Source organism: Mastigoproctus giganteus, chromosome 2 (genome assembly GCF_048544385.1).
Source record: "Mastigoproctus giganteus isolate SK-2022 chromosome 2, ASM4854438v1, whole genome shotgun sequence".
Taxonomy (NCBI): domain Eukaryota; kingdom Metazoa; phylum Arthropoda; class Arachnida; order Uropygi; family Thelyphonidae; genus Mastigoproctus; species Mastigoproctus giganteus.
The window spans coordinates 52988417-53004611 of NC_143576.1; the positions used below are offsets into that span (position 1 = coordinate 52988417).

At 42.1% G+C, this 16195-nt stretch overlaps 1 protein-coding gene across 2 annotated transcripts in view; it reads left to right on the top strand.

Annotated features, from left to right (window-relative positions):
- LOC150089303 (high affinity nerve growth factor receptor-like) overlaps positions 1 to 16195 on the top strand; it is a 306611-nt gene that overhangs the window by 249435 nt on the left and 40981 nt on the right. The gene's annotated exons all lie outside the window — the stretch shown is intronic.

A 16195-nucleotide genomic window follows, 5' to 3' on the forward strand; every position in this document is an offset into this window, starting at 1 on the left:
TTGCGGATTTGGCCGGCGACCGCCTTGGCTCTATGTGCATGAATTTAACCTGTGTGATGTTATATTTTTTAGGACGTGTTCCCATAGTTGAGTCTTGATTGGAACAAACTCTTTGCTTTGAGATATGTAGGACATTGACCATCTCTGATTGAATGTGTGCTATCTAACTTTAAACTCTTGCAGTTCGCACAGGTTGGGTCAGTGTTTTTGTTTGGGCAGTCACGGAAGGCGTGACCTTTTTCCGAACAATGCCCACACATAGGAATTGTCTGGGTGCATGTGTGGGTTGTATGCCCAAATTTGCAGCACCTGTAACATTTGGGCACAGTCACATGCTCCCGAAAGCGGTGACTGCCCCAGTTAACATAGTTTCTGTTCTGGGTGCTTAAAGCCCTCCATGCCATGGGCGCCAGCTCAACAACCCAGTTCTCGCGGCTTCCGTCCCTTGACTTGGTTATGTACTTGGGCGTCACTAGGCCTTCCTTATTCCTGTCCGGAAATATGGCCTGTACATTTTTTTTGGAATAGATCCTCTGATAGTTGGTCTGGGGTAAGGTCATTGGCCAGGTCATAAATTACGATTGAAGGGCCTTGTTTTTTGGGTGCAGTAGCAGTTAATTCTAGTTCAGGTATTTTCGGATTTTCTATTATTCTTTGTGCTTCCTCTCTTGTTTCCGTTTCTATCAGTAGTCCGACGTTCCTTGTTTTCCTTATAGCCTTTATTCTTGTTGTCTTAAATTCTTCGTTTAGGTTAGTCATTATTTGGGATTTGAGTTGTTCACTGGACTGGTTGTCGTGGGGTTTTGTTGGTCGTAGGACCACTAAGTGTGGTTGTTTAGGTAGGGTCTTTCTTTCGGGTTCAGGTGCTTTGCCGGCCACTGTCGAGTCACTTGCTGGTGTCCTCAGCGCTTGTGCATACGATGGAGCGCGCTGTAGCATTTGTTTGTCTCCATCCATGTTTCGTGCTTCCAATATTGCCTCTGCCTTCTGTAGTTGGCCGAATGTGTTCATTAAGATGGCTTCGAGTTTATTCCATTGGTGTACGATTTCTGCTCGTAGTACGGATGTTATTCTGCTGCTGGTTTCCTTCATCAGATTTTTTAAGGCCCTTCGCAGCAGTAATGTTTGCTCTGGAACGGTTCCCTTTGGTAGTGTTGAATCGAGTTTAGCATTTTCTGAAGGCTTGGGTTGGTCATCTGTCCCTCCTAGGTGTTCATACTGATCCTTTATTTCGCTGGTACTCCGGGTTTTCCGGTCAGATTTTGGTACTGTTCCATTTTTGTTTTTTCTTTTGGCAATTGGTCTATGATCCTCGGCCTCTTCCTGTCTCTCTCTTCAGTTTGGCTGAGGGTATCAATCTCAATGACTTCCGTGTCGTTTTCATGCATTTTATTTGTTTTTCCGGATAATCGGAATTGTCTGGTTTATCGAGGTGCTGCTGTTTTCCTAAACAGGTCTCTTCGGGAGTCGCTGAAAGATGCCTCACACGGGACCGTACGTTAATTTGGAGAGGTACACTACTGTCTGTGTGTTTTACCTTCCCCCACCGAAACACATGGGTGGGGAAACAGCCGAGGGTAGAAATTCCCCTAGAACGATGGGAAAATTTTCCTTAGTGGTTTCTGAGGACGCTAAAGATGATGGTCAGATCAAAAAAGTTGGGAAATGCACGAGAGAGAAATTCCACTTCACCATGAAAAGGATCCCCCAAACTAGTGGGGGATCCTTCCCCAGTCAAGGGCCAGATCCTATCGCGGCAGCCGCGTTATACCGGTGTATTTCTCTAATTTCCCTTCGCGAGCCGCATGGTGACCATACAGTCTCGCAAACAAAGGAAAACAGAGAATAACGCTAGTATCTGGGCTAAAGAATAGCAAAGGTTTCTGACCAAGGCACTCCAATAAGGTTAGTCTTCTTGTGGGAATACATTGTAGCACTTACACTGTTGATTAAACACATTTTTTTTCCCTAATTTCCAATGTTCAGTTTCTTAGCAAGAATGTCATGAAATCTCCTCAGACACTGTAGTCGGCTGATACGTATTTCCCTTAAGTAAACAATATTCCCTGTGGGAACGGGGTTATTCTTCAAAGGGATAGTGAAATGAAGGTCAATCTCTGTTGCAGGTGCATGAACGTAGTGTCTTAGTTCGCACGTTAATCCTTCAGGCAATAATTGCAACTGCTATTGTACGTTGCAGGGTTATCATGTGGAAGGAATGCCAGCTTCCGTATAGAGAATTTAGAAACAAATATGGATATAAAAAATTACCTGATCATACTACACATCAGAAGGCACTAGAATTGGATCATGCATGACATCTCGATTCTATCAGTATAAAAATTCCATACTATGGAGTAAGAAATCACCGCTTAAAAACACAATAATGCGGAGCACTGATTTAACCAGCCGCACGCACGAGTCGGTAGACTAGTCAGTGGTCCGACTAAGTGTAAGTGTGAAGTGTGTTTAGGGTCAAGCGGCACCAGGGTTTCCCCATCTCCGCGTAGTTTACATTGTGGTGTGTTACATTACGCTGTAAATGCCAGAGATTTAAGTGTGTGGGTCTTGGATCGTTTAGTGTCGTGTACTGTTGTTTTTCTGGTCGTTTAGCCGCTAAATCCCAACTGGGGCCCAACGTTGCGCCCGTGGAGGTAGACCAAGAACTCAGTAGCTTATATGTACTCTAGCAGGTCCTGCCACCTAATTTCCTGAGATTTCGGTGGCTAAGATCTTAAAAAAAAAAACAAAAAAAAAAAAAAAACGGGGGCACTTAAGTTTAGAAAAGCCAGGGGAGGTTAATGTGGTTCAGGTTTCAATTTAGAAATCGTTAATTTTGATTAATTGTGTGGGGTTTACGCTGGTGTATTAGTCAGAGTAGGGGGAAGAGACTGGAGACTGGGGGGAGACAGAAGTATGGGATCGATAGGGAAGGCAACCCCAGGTGGTCAGTAAGGCATGGCCATGCCTCACCAGGCGAAATATATGGGGCGGTAGGAGAGGAAGGAAACAGGAAGACCATCTCCTCCTCCCCCATGCCAGGGATAGGAAAAAAGGTAGCAGGCAAGAGAGCTGGTAGAGATCGCCATTTGCCTACATGGCAGTGAGGCTGCATCAGTCGTAGTGTAGTCATAAGATCATGTCCGGTAGTAGAGTCACTCGTGGGACAGTGTCCCGTCCAAGTTGAATGTCTTTGTTTTTGGTTCTCTATCTTCATTTAGTATATTTGTCAGTTTCACTTAGGTCTCATATTTGTTGGTACATAGGCAGGGGTTCTTGGTAGACAGCTAGTATCTTCCACATAATTATCATTTCGGGGTGTGTCTGAAAGGATGTTTTGATTTGTTATCTGGCTGGTCGTCTTTCACTCCCGGTGTATTGCATTTAGCGTTCTCCTTCTTGAGAAGAGTTCTTGAGCGAAGTTGGTTAGGGCTCTGTATTCCTCCTCTGAATCCAGTAGGTGAAACTCTTGCCCTCTGGGGAGGTATCTTATACTCGTGATTAGAATGCACCTGAGATCCTCGTATTGCGGACAGTCGTACATGAGGTGTTCCCAACTTTACATCTCTCCACATGTACAGCATGGGTCTTCTACAAGGGCGAAGTCCATTAACTTTGCGTTTAGGGGCCGTGTCCAGTTAGCAAGTATGTTGTTTGCAACCCCGGAAAGAACCAAGTAGACGATTTTGGATAGATTTTTTCAAGTTGCGGTAAGAACTTGTGGGTGATTGCTCCTTTGGTTGTTTCTGCCTACCTGTCCTGCCACACCTGCAGCAGGTGAGACTGAAGCCGGATCTTTTCTGCCTTATGGTTGTTTATTGGGTCTATTGTAAATTCCAGGAAAGTGGTGGTTATTCCCTTAGATAAGTAGTAGAGGAGTTCTGTTCTTGCGATTTCAAGATCAAGTGGAAGTACTGCTGCTATCACCTGAAGCGCTGGGTTACTCACCGTTCTGCAGGCACGTGTGGTAGTGAGGAGGATGGTGCGTTGAATTGCATCCAGGGTTCTCTTATTTATGAGACCAAGGCAGTTTTGTCGTACCAGATTTATGCTAGGGTACGCTTTTTGAGACCCCAGTCTCGCCTTGTGACCCTAGCTACCATGGCAGAGTAGTTTCTGATTTTTGTCTTAGGAATTTGAGATGTGGTTGGAAGGATAAGTTATTGTCTAGTATGACACCCAGGTGTTTTAGTTGAGTAGCAAACTTGATAGTTGTCACATCAATCTTAATCTGGGGTGGTCGTATCAGTTGCAGGGTTCCTTTGAGTAGCGCCGACAATGTCTTTGTAGGTGAAATTGTTAAGAAATTCTTCTTGGCCCACTGTTGGAGTATCTGCAGGGCCTAATTAGCTAGGATTTCCAATTGGGCTCTGGAGTTTGCTTGCACTGTCAAAATCAGGTCATCTGCGCAGGTCGGCTCCCCCACTGTGCCTAGGTCCATTCTCAAGAACTCATCAAATACCAAGTTCCAGAGGAGTGGGCCAAATACAGACCCCTGTGGACATCCTCTGTGTACTGTTCTGGCGATCTTTTTGTATAGAGTGTTTATCTGAATTTTTCTTTGTGAGAGATAAGTTTCTATGACTTTATAGAGGTTGATGGGTACTTTAGCTTTCCTGAGTCTGCCCAAGATGCTCGGCCACCAGAGTGAGTCGAACGCCCCGGCAAAGTCAATCGATATTACGAGGAAATATTTCTTGTCACATTCTTTGACCTTGTTAATTATGTTTCTGAGGGCTTCTGTTGTGGAGGATCCCGGTTTAAATTCAAACTGATTCCCAGCTAGGAGGCCAGCTGCTTCGTAGTGTTGGAGGATTCGTTTGTGCAGTAGCTTTTCAAATAATTTGCTAACTACTGAAAGAAGTGCGATGGGCCTGTAGGATTTCGGGCACTCTGATTTCTTAGTCGGACTCTTGATGATAAGTTTGATGTTGGCCATTTTCCATTTTGTTGGGAATTTCCCTACCTCTAGGCATCTGTTGAACAGGGTCAGTAGAAGTTGTGGTGTATATTCTATTACTTTTTTAAGTATTTCGGGTTCTATCATGTCTAGGCCAGGATATTTTCTCTTTCTTATCCGGGCGGAAGCAATACTGAGCTCCTCCATGGTGAAGGGGACTCCATGATTTGTGTATTGTAGTTCCGGTTTACTTGATAGAGATGATTTTGTTCCTGTAGAGTTGGGACCGCCGGTTCCTTGAATATGGCATTCAAGATATTGTCCACCGATTGTTCCCAAGTTGTTGTCATTTGACCTTGTGGGATTCGTGTGGTAATCACTACCTCCCCCCTAGACTATATAATAACCCTGAAGACTATATAATAACCCTGTAGACTGTTCCCCAAGGGTCATCATTCCAGTTGTTGTCACTAAGCGTTCCCAAGTTCGTTCCTTACTTTTTCAGATGCCGTCCGTGTATCGGTTTCTGGCTTCCCTATAATGTTGACTGAGGGCTTCCACTTCGGCTTCTGGCCATGTCCTGCGCGCTCGTTGAAACTCCTTTCTTATTTTGGTTACCACTTTGCGGGGGGCACTGATTTCCGGAGTCCACCAAGGTTGGCTCCAGGTTTCAGGTTCTTCTTTTTGATAGTTTCGTTTCTTGTATCTGTGATTATTTTAGTTGTCTTATCTTGCAGTACGTCCGGGTCGTCATGCGGGTCTAAACTTCCTGGATTGTGTTCCACCGCTTCATTCAGTAGGTTTCTGAAGAGCTCCCAGTTGGCACTGGTGATAGCGCATCTGTTTATCATCTGCTTGGCTAGTCATGTTCTTGTTAGAACTCTTGTTATCTTGTAGGTTATAACCCGGTGGTCCGAAGTAGTCCACGAATCTTCGACCCTCCAATCAGTCACGAACCCAGCAAGATTTCGTGATGCCAGAGAGATGTCGATCGTGGCCTCCCACAGGGTATTACAATAAGTTGGCAGATGATGTGGCTGGTTTAGAACAGTAAATTGGGAGCCCATGAGGAAGTCCTCCAGAAGTTGGCCGTTTCTGGTACCTCTTCTGTCTGGTGTAGTACTATGCCATGCTGGCGAACGACAGTTGACATCTGCGCCGATGACAATTTTTTGGTTAGGCAGTGTATCCAAAAGTCGTTGTAAGTAGTTTATTGCGAAGGTTGTTTCTTCTCCTGGTCGGCAGTATAGCGCCACCACGTAGAAGGCGCCCAGGGCTGTGATAAGGTGTGCGCATGCGGCCCAGGTCGTGCAGAACTGCGTGATCTTGGTGGCCGTGATGTTCTGATTTCTGATCAATATGGCCGCCCACGGGGTATCCTCATCTGCCTGAATAATTTTGAAGTGCAGTGGATAGCCCCTGACCAGCTTTTTATGTACATACGGCTCCTGGAGTAATACAATGTCTGCATTTTCCTCCTCTGCTTTTACTCTGACCTGGTCGGCCACCGCTCTGGCCCCTTGTGCATTTGTCTGGAAGATCTTTATCATTGTGGAATTGAAGTTTTTAATTCTTGTCCCCATAGTTAATTCTTCCTTGGTAGACACTCTTGGCTTTCAGATAGATCGGGCATTTCGGGTCTCTGATGGAGTGATTATGGTCTAGTTTCTGCAACTTACAGTTTTCGCATACAGAGTCTTGGTTCTTGTTTGGGCAAGTGTTGTAGTCATGCCCCTTTTCAGAGCAGTGACCACATCTTGACGTCCTGTGCGCAAGTGTGGGAGGTGTGGCCGAACTTGCAGCATTTGTAACACTTGGGAACAACCACATGCTCCCTGAAGCGACAGGATCCCCAGTCTATGTAGATTCTTGATTGATTTCTTAATACTTGCCAGGCTTCCGGCACTAGTTCTACTATCCAGTTATTGCTGAAACCATCCCTTGATTTGATGGCGTATTTAGGTGTTATTAATTGTTGTGATTTCCTTTCCGGATATATCCCCTGGAAATTTATTTGATATATTTCCTCTGTCAGTTCTGATGCGGTAATATCTTTGATTACATCATAAATAACTATAGATGGGCCCCTACTTTTGGGTGACTCCGCGCTCAGTTCAAGGATTGCAATCTTTGGGTTTTCCATTAATTCTCGTGCTTCTTCTTTGGTCTCTGTCTCTATGACTATACCTACACTTCTCATTTTCCTAATTCCCTTTACTCTCGTCTGCTTTAGGTCTTCTTTTAGGTTTGTTATTATTTTGGTTTTGATTTCCTCACTAGTTTTTATTTCTTCCAGGTTTCTTGGTCTTAGGATGACCAAATTTGGCGTTGGTAGCAGCGTTTTTCTCTTATGCCGCTCTGTCCCCGCTGTATCAGTTGCAGTAGTTGTTATTGTATTCCTCAGCGGGTCTGAATAAGAGAGAGAACGCTGTGGCATTTGTTTTTCTCTCTCTTTTAAGTAGGCCTCCATCTTCGCTTTCATCTTTTCATGCTCCACGTGTTCCTTGTTTAGGATTGTCTCCAGCTTGGTCCATAAGGTGAGAATCTGTCCCCTGAGGCTAGCTGAGACTCTACTACACTGGTCCTTCAACAGGTCTTCCAACGCAGTTCTGAGGACGAGCGACTTCTCTAGTACTGTACCCTCGGGCAGAGTCGGGTTTAGGGGAATGTCCAGTGGTTTGGTGTCTTCATTTGGCTGTTGTGAAGCACAGCCTTCCTGGCCCTCCTTCAGCTCACAATTTACCCTCAGGTACAACAATTTACCTGAACTGTGTACTCTTCTTGCTTAGTGCCAGCTTCAGCTTGGCTTTGTTTACCAAGCTGGTTCATATGTACGTGGCTGTCACTGACGTGTCGCCTTCTACTACCGTTATTTAATACTAGTGGTCGTGAAGTAACTGGATTAGGAGGTTACTTCTTAGTTGTCATTAATATCAGAGATGTTATTTACTGGTGATTTTATCTGGGTGATATAATTTTTATCGTGAATTGGTTTTGAGAAGGAAGGCGTATTATGCTCGCTGGCTACTTTCATGATCTCGTGAAACCTATGTTCAACTCTATGTTCACATATTATTATTATTAGCTATATGGTGCAAGGAAGCCTGAGGCTTATGCTGCACCAGCCAAAAAAAAAAAAAAAAAATTCCCGAGTTACTCTGAGAGAGAGAGAGAGAGAGAGAGAGAGAGAGAGAGAGAGAGAGAGAGAGAGAGAGAGAGAGAGAGAGAGAGAGAGAGAGAAGTAGAAGTAGAAGGGAATCACCAAGAAATAGAAGAATGATGATTGATGATATCCAGCTCAGGACCCTGGGTGTTTTCCTCTTTTATCCAGAAGCAACTGACAGATTTGCAATGAACAATCTACATTCCATTTTGTCAGTGACTAGGTTTTTTTCAATATAATAAGGCAAGGTCATGACACACACTAACAGTTGTAGGCACTAACTGAAACTTGGAAATGAATTTGCACTATAAAAATTTTACCCAGTGTAGGGGTGCCAAACAAGTGACCTACAGATACAGTCCTTGAATGTTTACTGTGTGTTCTTTTCAATGAACATTAACAACAGAAGTTTTCAGAATGAGGAAACACCTAAGCCATGTGTTGAATTTAAAATTTAGCTTTACTGAATTATATTTGCAAAGTAAAGCCATCTGCCTAGTATGTTTTTTTTTTTTAATGCTGTGCTTCAGGTTCACCGCGAAGCCTTTCTCTGGGTCAACGTAGGGTGAAGAATATCTTTTAACACTTTTGTTGCTGGCTTTTCCGACAACCTTTTCAACTCAGGATTGAGTTAATCTGGATTGGAGACGGCAGACACATTTTGTGCTTTTTTCTCACTATGACTGAATTAGTCAACCTCTGGTGAAGGTTGCTTAACAAACACATTCAATTTTTCTTCTGTCAATTTGGAAGGAAACGTTCAAAAAGTAAGGTGAACAAGTTAACAGCAAACCACATCAGCAAAGTTATAAAATGGTGTTGTCTTATCTAATTGGTTGGATACTCACGAAATAAATGTTCTTTAGTAATTATTCATTTCATGTGAATACTCTCCAATGCTGGCCACAACAACACTGCTGCTAAACAGATCTCCTTAGTCAAAAGAAACCTAAAAAAGGGTTATACAGCGAGTTCAAAACAGGCTTTTAAAAAAACGTTTTGGTAACTGACAGTACTAAACACAGTTTGTTCCTTGCAAGGATAATTAGCATTAGCATTAGTAGACACTTGGGGCTTAGAGGGGAACAGGTATCCTGTGTGTTATCAGACACTCAGCCTAAAACACTGATGGATCCAATATCTCTCTATTACAGAAGATTTAGGAGAAGTCCGGTTGGCCTGCCTCCCTAAAATCCACTCATGCACACCTTCTCGATGGTAAGCCCTGTTACGTCACTTAGGTGGCAACGAACGTGTAGAGTGGTTCTCTTCAAGATGCCTGGTCAGCATGAAGAGGAAAAGACCAACCCCTCCAGCAATATGAAAGCACGACGAAACAAATGGCCCTCAGTCCCCAGCAGCTTTCACTCTCCCTCTTACGGCAGCGAGAGGATTAGAGTGGAAGCAGAGGGTGCTAAGAATCTCTGGGTACGACCAGGCTGCCATGCACGGAAACTGAACTTGGCCTGTTATAACGTAAGAACACTCATCGGTGAAGACAGGATATTAGAGCTGGAAAAGGAATTAGAAAATGTGAATTGGAATATCATCGGTTTGGCTGAAACAAGAAGAAGAAATGAATCACTTATAAGTTTATCAAGTGGAAATCTGCTGTACACCAATGGAAACAGTGAAAGGAGTGAAGGTGGAATTGGGTTTCTGGTCCATAAAGATTTTAAAAACAACATTTTGGAATTCAAAAGTACATCACCAAGAGTGTCAAGACTAATACTCAAGATTTCTAAGCGATACAAGCTAAAGATTATAATGATTTATGCACCAACATCGAGCCATGATGATGAAGAGGTTGAAGAAATGTACACTGAAATTGAGAGTCTTCTAGATGAGCAGAAAACCCACTACACTATTATTATGGGAGACTTCAATGCTAAGGTTGGAAAAAGACAAAACAGCACAGAAAGGGGAACTATAGGAAATTTTGGAATTGGTGAAAGAAATGAAAGAGGTGAAAGACTTGTGGAATTTGCAGAATCTCAAGGACTGTCAGTAATGAACACTTTTTTCAAGAAAAGGGTGAACAGAAAGTGGACATGGAAGAGTCCAAATGGATTAACTACTAATGAAATCGACTTCATCCTCACTAACAGAAGATATATTGTGAATGATGTTACCGTCCTGAATAAGGTAAATGTTGGAAGTGATCACAGAATGGTAAGATGTACACTTGATATAGATGTAGGAAAGGAAAGGAAAAAACTGACTCGAGTAAATAATACAAAGGTCTTTGAAATAACAGAGGAGGAGAAAAAGCAGTATGTACTGGAACTTAAGAACAAGTTTGAGCTTCTGCAGACTGCTGAGGACCAAGATATCGACGAGGAATATTACAACTTTTTGAAAGTGATAAAGCCCAAGAAACCTATAGGGAAAAAGAAATCCAAAGAAGAAAAAATTAGTCAAGAAACACTTGTCATGATGAACCAAAGACGACAAATGAAAAGCAAGAAAAACACTGACAGGGAGAAAATTGAGTATACTGAGTTATGCAAAGCCATTAGAAAGAGACTCAGAGAGGACATAAGAAGATTTAACCCAAGAAAAGTAGAACAAGCATTAAGGGAAAACAAAGGATTTAAATCAGCAGCCATGAGCAGTAATACAGAAAGACAAATGATACTGAAACTGAAGAATAGCGATGGTGTACTTATAAACAGCAGAGAAGGCATAATTCAAATAGCAGAAGACTACTATAGAGAATTATACAAGGAGCAGGGGAATGATGCCAGCAGTGGGGAAGATGGATTGCAAAGTAGCAACACATACGACATACCCAATATTCTTTCTGATGAGGTAGAACATGCATTGAAGAAAATGAAGAATCAGAAAGCCCCGGGGGAAGACGAAGTTACTGTAGAGTTGTTGAAATTGGGAGGAACAGACATAACACAAAAACTGGCAAGGCTCTTCACAAAGTGCATTAGAAAAGGTGTGACGCCTAAGCAGTGGAATAATGCAATCATAGTTTTGCTGCATAAGAAAGGAGATAAATCAGAAATTGGAAATTATAGACCAATTAGCTTGTTATCCCACATCTACAAGTTGTTCACAAGGGTCATTACTAACAGATTAGAAAGAATACTGGATGAGAATCAACCGAAAGAGCAAGCTGGCTTTAGGACAGGATTCTCAACTATGGATCACCTTCATGTAATATCACAGCTAATGGAGAAAGCAAATGAATATAAAACACCATTATGCCTGGCATTTGTGGATTATGAAAAGGCATTTGACTCCATACAGCATAAGGCAATGTTTCGGGCACTGGAAAGACAAGGCATTGATACCCCATATATTATGATTTTGAAGAAAATATACGAGAGTGCTACCTCCTTTATTAGACTAGACAAAGACAGTAGGAAATTTAAAATTGAGAAAGGAGTTCGACAAGGAGACACAATATCTCCGAAGCTGTTTACTGCTGCCCTTGAGGTAGCTTTCAGAAGATTAGACTGGTCGCAGAAAGGAGTCAATGTGAATGGAGAGTACCTAAACCATTTACGATTTGCAGATGACATTGTGGTCATAAGCCATGATCCCAAAGAATTAGAGGAAAATCTTAATCAGTTATGCACAGCTAGTAAGGATTTTGGACTAAAGATGAATATGGCTAAAACAAAAGTAATGATGAACAAGTATGCCACAGAAAGGGAAATAATGATTGAAGGAGCAGTAATTGAAAAGGTGGAGTCATATACTTATCTGGGACAAGTTATTAGCTGTAATAATGATAAATGGCTGGAAGTCAAGAGAAGAATAAATTTTGGATGGATAGCATTCAGGAAATATAGTCACATACTGAAGAGCAATATCCCAGTTTGTCTGAAACGTAAAATAATGGACCAATGTATACTCCCCATCATGACTTATGGAAGTGAAACTTGGGCACTCACCAAAAGAATGGAAGAGAAGCTGAGAACTACACAGCGAAGAATGGAACGAATCATATTGGGAATAAGACTGTTAGATAAGAAGAGAAACACATGGATTAGGCAACAAACTCAAGTAAAGGACATTCTTATCAAAACTAAAGAACTAAAATGGTCTTGGGCAGGACACATAGCTCGAAGACATGATGACAGATGGACTAAGAAAATAACAGAATGGTATCCAAGAGGAGCTAGAAGAAAACCTGGAAGACAAAGGCGGAGATGGATAGATGAAATTCATGAGTTTGTGGGTAGTAAATGGATGTCCAGTGCTCAAAACAGAAGGAACTGGAAAGTTGCTGGAGAGGCCTTCATCCTGCAGTGGATTGAAAATGGCTGATGATGATGATGATGATGATTAGTAGACACATTTGATGCAAGAAACCTCCCTGATTTTATCGGCATCTGGTCCTTTAGTGTACTTCCGTCCGCAATGTTGTTGTTGTATGGCACCCCACGCAGTATTTCATTGACATTACTTTCCCCTAAGTTCTCGTGAGGCAGATCCTTAGTTCAGAGTGTCTTGGAGGTCTGGCAGGTGTCTATTTCTGGCAATTCAAGAGATGTGACCGACTTTTGGGGAGATTTGCAGCATTCCCCTAAAAAAGAACTCCGGGATTTTGCTGGCAGTTTATTTATATGTGCAATCTTGCTGCAGGAACGGCAAATAAGGTTATTGCACCCGGTGCATTTGATAGGCGAGTTTGAATCGAGGTTTTTTCCCTTCTACATAGGTGACAGATACCAGTCTTGCTGTAACCACGTATACGCTTGTTTGCACTTGACATTGTTTGGTTGTATATTTCAGCGTGGCTAAGAACGGAGACAATGATTATCAGTCAACAGAGGGGTTGCAGAAATTCCCTAGGGATGCGGATTATTTCGGAAGGACTGAGTGCAAGCAGGTGTATAGCTGGAGGCGCTTGGTCGCGTCTAAAAGGCGCACATTGACAGATAGGCAACAGCAAAGAGATAGGCAAAATACACGTGTCGTCTGGCGGGCCTAGCAAGTCTAACTCAGAATACAATGAATGGAGTCAGCCATTACGTACTACAGTACAAATTGCTAACCGAAAAATAAGTCAAAAAGTACTTAACTGCATCTTCGGATCCAACGTTGAAAATGTTCTCAGCGGGTAAGGATGACCTTGAGTAATCACTCAGAGCTATAGCATATCACTAAACAGCGTCAAAACTAATTAATTTCAGTTAAATTTAAGAGTACAAATTAACACGCAACTACATAACTCGCCACCTAGCGGGAACACCTACTAATGAGAAGTGTTGCTGATGGTCACGTGACGAAAACAACGGAAACAATGCCCTTTGATTTTCGTGGTTGGGGAAGAAGTTATCGCCGCCGCCGATGTATGTAATTATTTCAACGAAATCTTCATGAGTACCTATTTCATTAATGACAAATCCAATCTTTCTAAAAATTAAATATAACTAAATCGTAATGAAGCGGCTTCAATCCTGCATAATGTCAAACATCTAAATAGACAATAAAGTTACAAACTCCTTAATAAAAAACTTATGTTGAATAACGGACGGACCTATATGGCGTCGCCATGCTGTGTGCCATTGTACATAGTAATCACACGCTACAAGTCAAAATTTTGAAAGTCATAACTTCTCATCACCTTTGCCTATCTTGACTCTGAAACCATCTACAGATAGATCTTGACGAATAGTATTTTCTGAACACAAAATAAGTCCACTTGAATCACTTTGAAAAACTAATTAACACTATAATCCGAGGAACATAAGAACTGTGCGTCTGGCCAGATTCAGTCAGCGACCTCTACCCCAGTGCAGGCCGGTGGGGGCGGTTGTATGGTGTGGGGAATGCTTCTCTGGCAGGAACTTGGACCCCTGTTGCATGTGGAACAATGTATCAGTTTTCACTGCTATCGGCAACTGCTTACTGAAAAAGTGTAACATAGAGGAGTGATATACACCCCACTATGTTACACTTTTTTCTGAATGGCAATGGTGTCTTCCAAGACGACACAGTGCACGAGCCATTTGGCATTTGTTGTGCAGGAATGGTTTGAGGAACATAGTTCTGGCTTCCAGCATATCGATTGGCCTCCGAACTTACCCCGATATCAATCCCATAGAGCAGTTGTGGGACACTACGGAAAGGCATATCAGGCGCCTGGATACACCAATCACCTCCATACCTGCATAGCTGACCGCGTTACACACAGCTTGGTTGGCCTTACCTCCTGAACACTTCCGACGTCTTGTTGAATCAATGCCAAAGCGGATAGCTGATGTATTGAGGACCTACGAAGTATTAGGTAGGTGGTCATAATTCAGTGGTCACTCAGTATAATCAAAATATAGTGTTCCTTAATAATTATAATAATTGGAGCGTCTCAAATGATAGTCACTTAATGTTTCAGTTACTTACTTCCAGCATAATTCTTAGATGTTTTTTATATGGCGATGTGGATGCCTAATTTCTTCATCACGATCCCATCTGGTTCCATAGAGTTAAAATAGCTACGTTTCGGGCTAAACTAAATTCCATACAGCGCATCATGCTCCTTGGTATTCTTAGAGTGTGCAGAACGGTGTCCACTGCCGCGCTGCAGGTGTTGGCCGGAGCGCTACCCTTGGATCTACATTTGTTGTATCGTGGTTTTTGCTACCGTATTAAGAGGGAAATTCCTACAGAACTTTTTGGTATAGAGATAAATATTCGCTCTGACTGCAGAGGCGAAAAGAAAAGATGTATGAATGAAATAATCGATTTATGGCAGACAAGATGGGATACCATAATTACTGGAACCAACTTGTTTATCCCGAACGTGACTTTTCTGAATGATAAAAAGGTTCGCAATTGGTTTACACCTAGTTTACAGTCGTCATTTTTGTTAACAGGGCACGGGTCAATGAATGAGAAATTATATGCATTAGGACTAAGTAACACGGACCTTTGTTTTTGCGGGGCCAGGGAAGGCTGGCGGCACATACTATATGATTGTCGAATATATGACAATGCCAGGACAGCGATACGTGAAATTCTTGAGAGTATAGCTCCAGGAGAAGAAGCTATATTTTTAAGAGACTGTAGTAAGTTTCAGATGCTCCAGGTATTTGCTAAAGAAGTATTTGAACTAAGGAAAAGTATGATCCCAGTGATACGAGGTTGATCAAATTCATCTGGCTGGAGGCACCGAAGTGTTTTTATGCTGCCGTTCTTATTGGTTGCACAACTGGAAGATCTATTCTTTTCTTTATCTCTCTCTTCCCCCCCCTTGGTTTTTCCCTTTTCACTTTTTGATATATATATGTATGTATGTTTGCGTATATATGCTAAAAACCAATATATATATACTTAGTATATATATTTATTTTTATTTTTTTTTTCTATTTATTTATTTATTTACTTTATTTTAATTATTTTTTTTATTATTATCATTTTTTTGTTATCTTAGTTAATTATTTTTATTCATTTCTTTCTCTTCCTTTCGGATTTTTGTTTTTTTTTTTCCCTCTGGAGTGGGCCCCAGAGAAGTAAAAAAAAAATTTTTTTTTTTTTGTCTCATACTCTGAGACCATAGGTTCCCATCTACTGGAACTGGCCCACCTTCCCGTGGTGTGGACGAGTACCCAGAATCATCTGTCCAGGTGACTGATGCTTCTGGGTAGCCAAGCGGCCAGAACAGAACAACAGAACACACGCATAATACACACAAACCACCGTCACACACATATCTGGCCCATTTGTAGTGATACTGTTCTTCACAGAGATACGAGGCGGAGTTGAACTGGCGTTCTAGGAGCCGCCCCTCACATAAACACATGTCCACACATGTCCACATCCTATCTGTATAGATGCTATTTCTTTTCAGTGGTAATCCTATTTAGCTCAGTTCCAAGTCCTAGGAGTGGCTGCATTGTTGGAAGTGTTTGGGCAGGTAAATCACATAATTTCAGATAGCTGTATTTTGGAATAAGTATAGAATTGTACCTCAAGGCGGAAAGCTGTGCCACCTCCTCCTTGAACTGAGATGTAGGTCTGTTCGATTCCTGTGTTGTGATTTACTCACGTGTGGAAACACAAACTGAACTGGATCCTTCAAAACAGGAGAAAAGTGATGTAACTTGCACTTGTCACAGACAACTAATGCACATACCATTTCTTGTTTTTAGCTGTAAATTTACATTCTA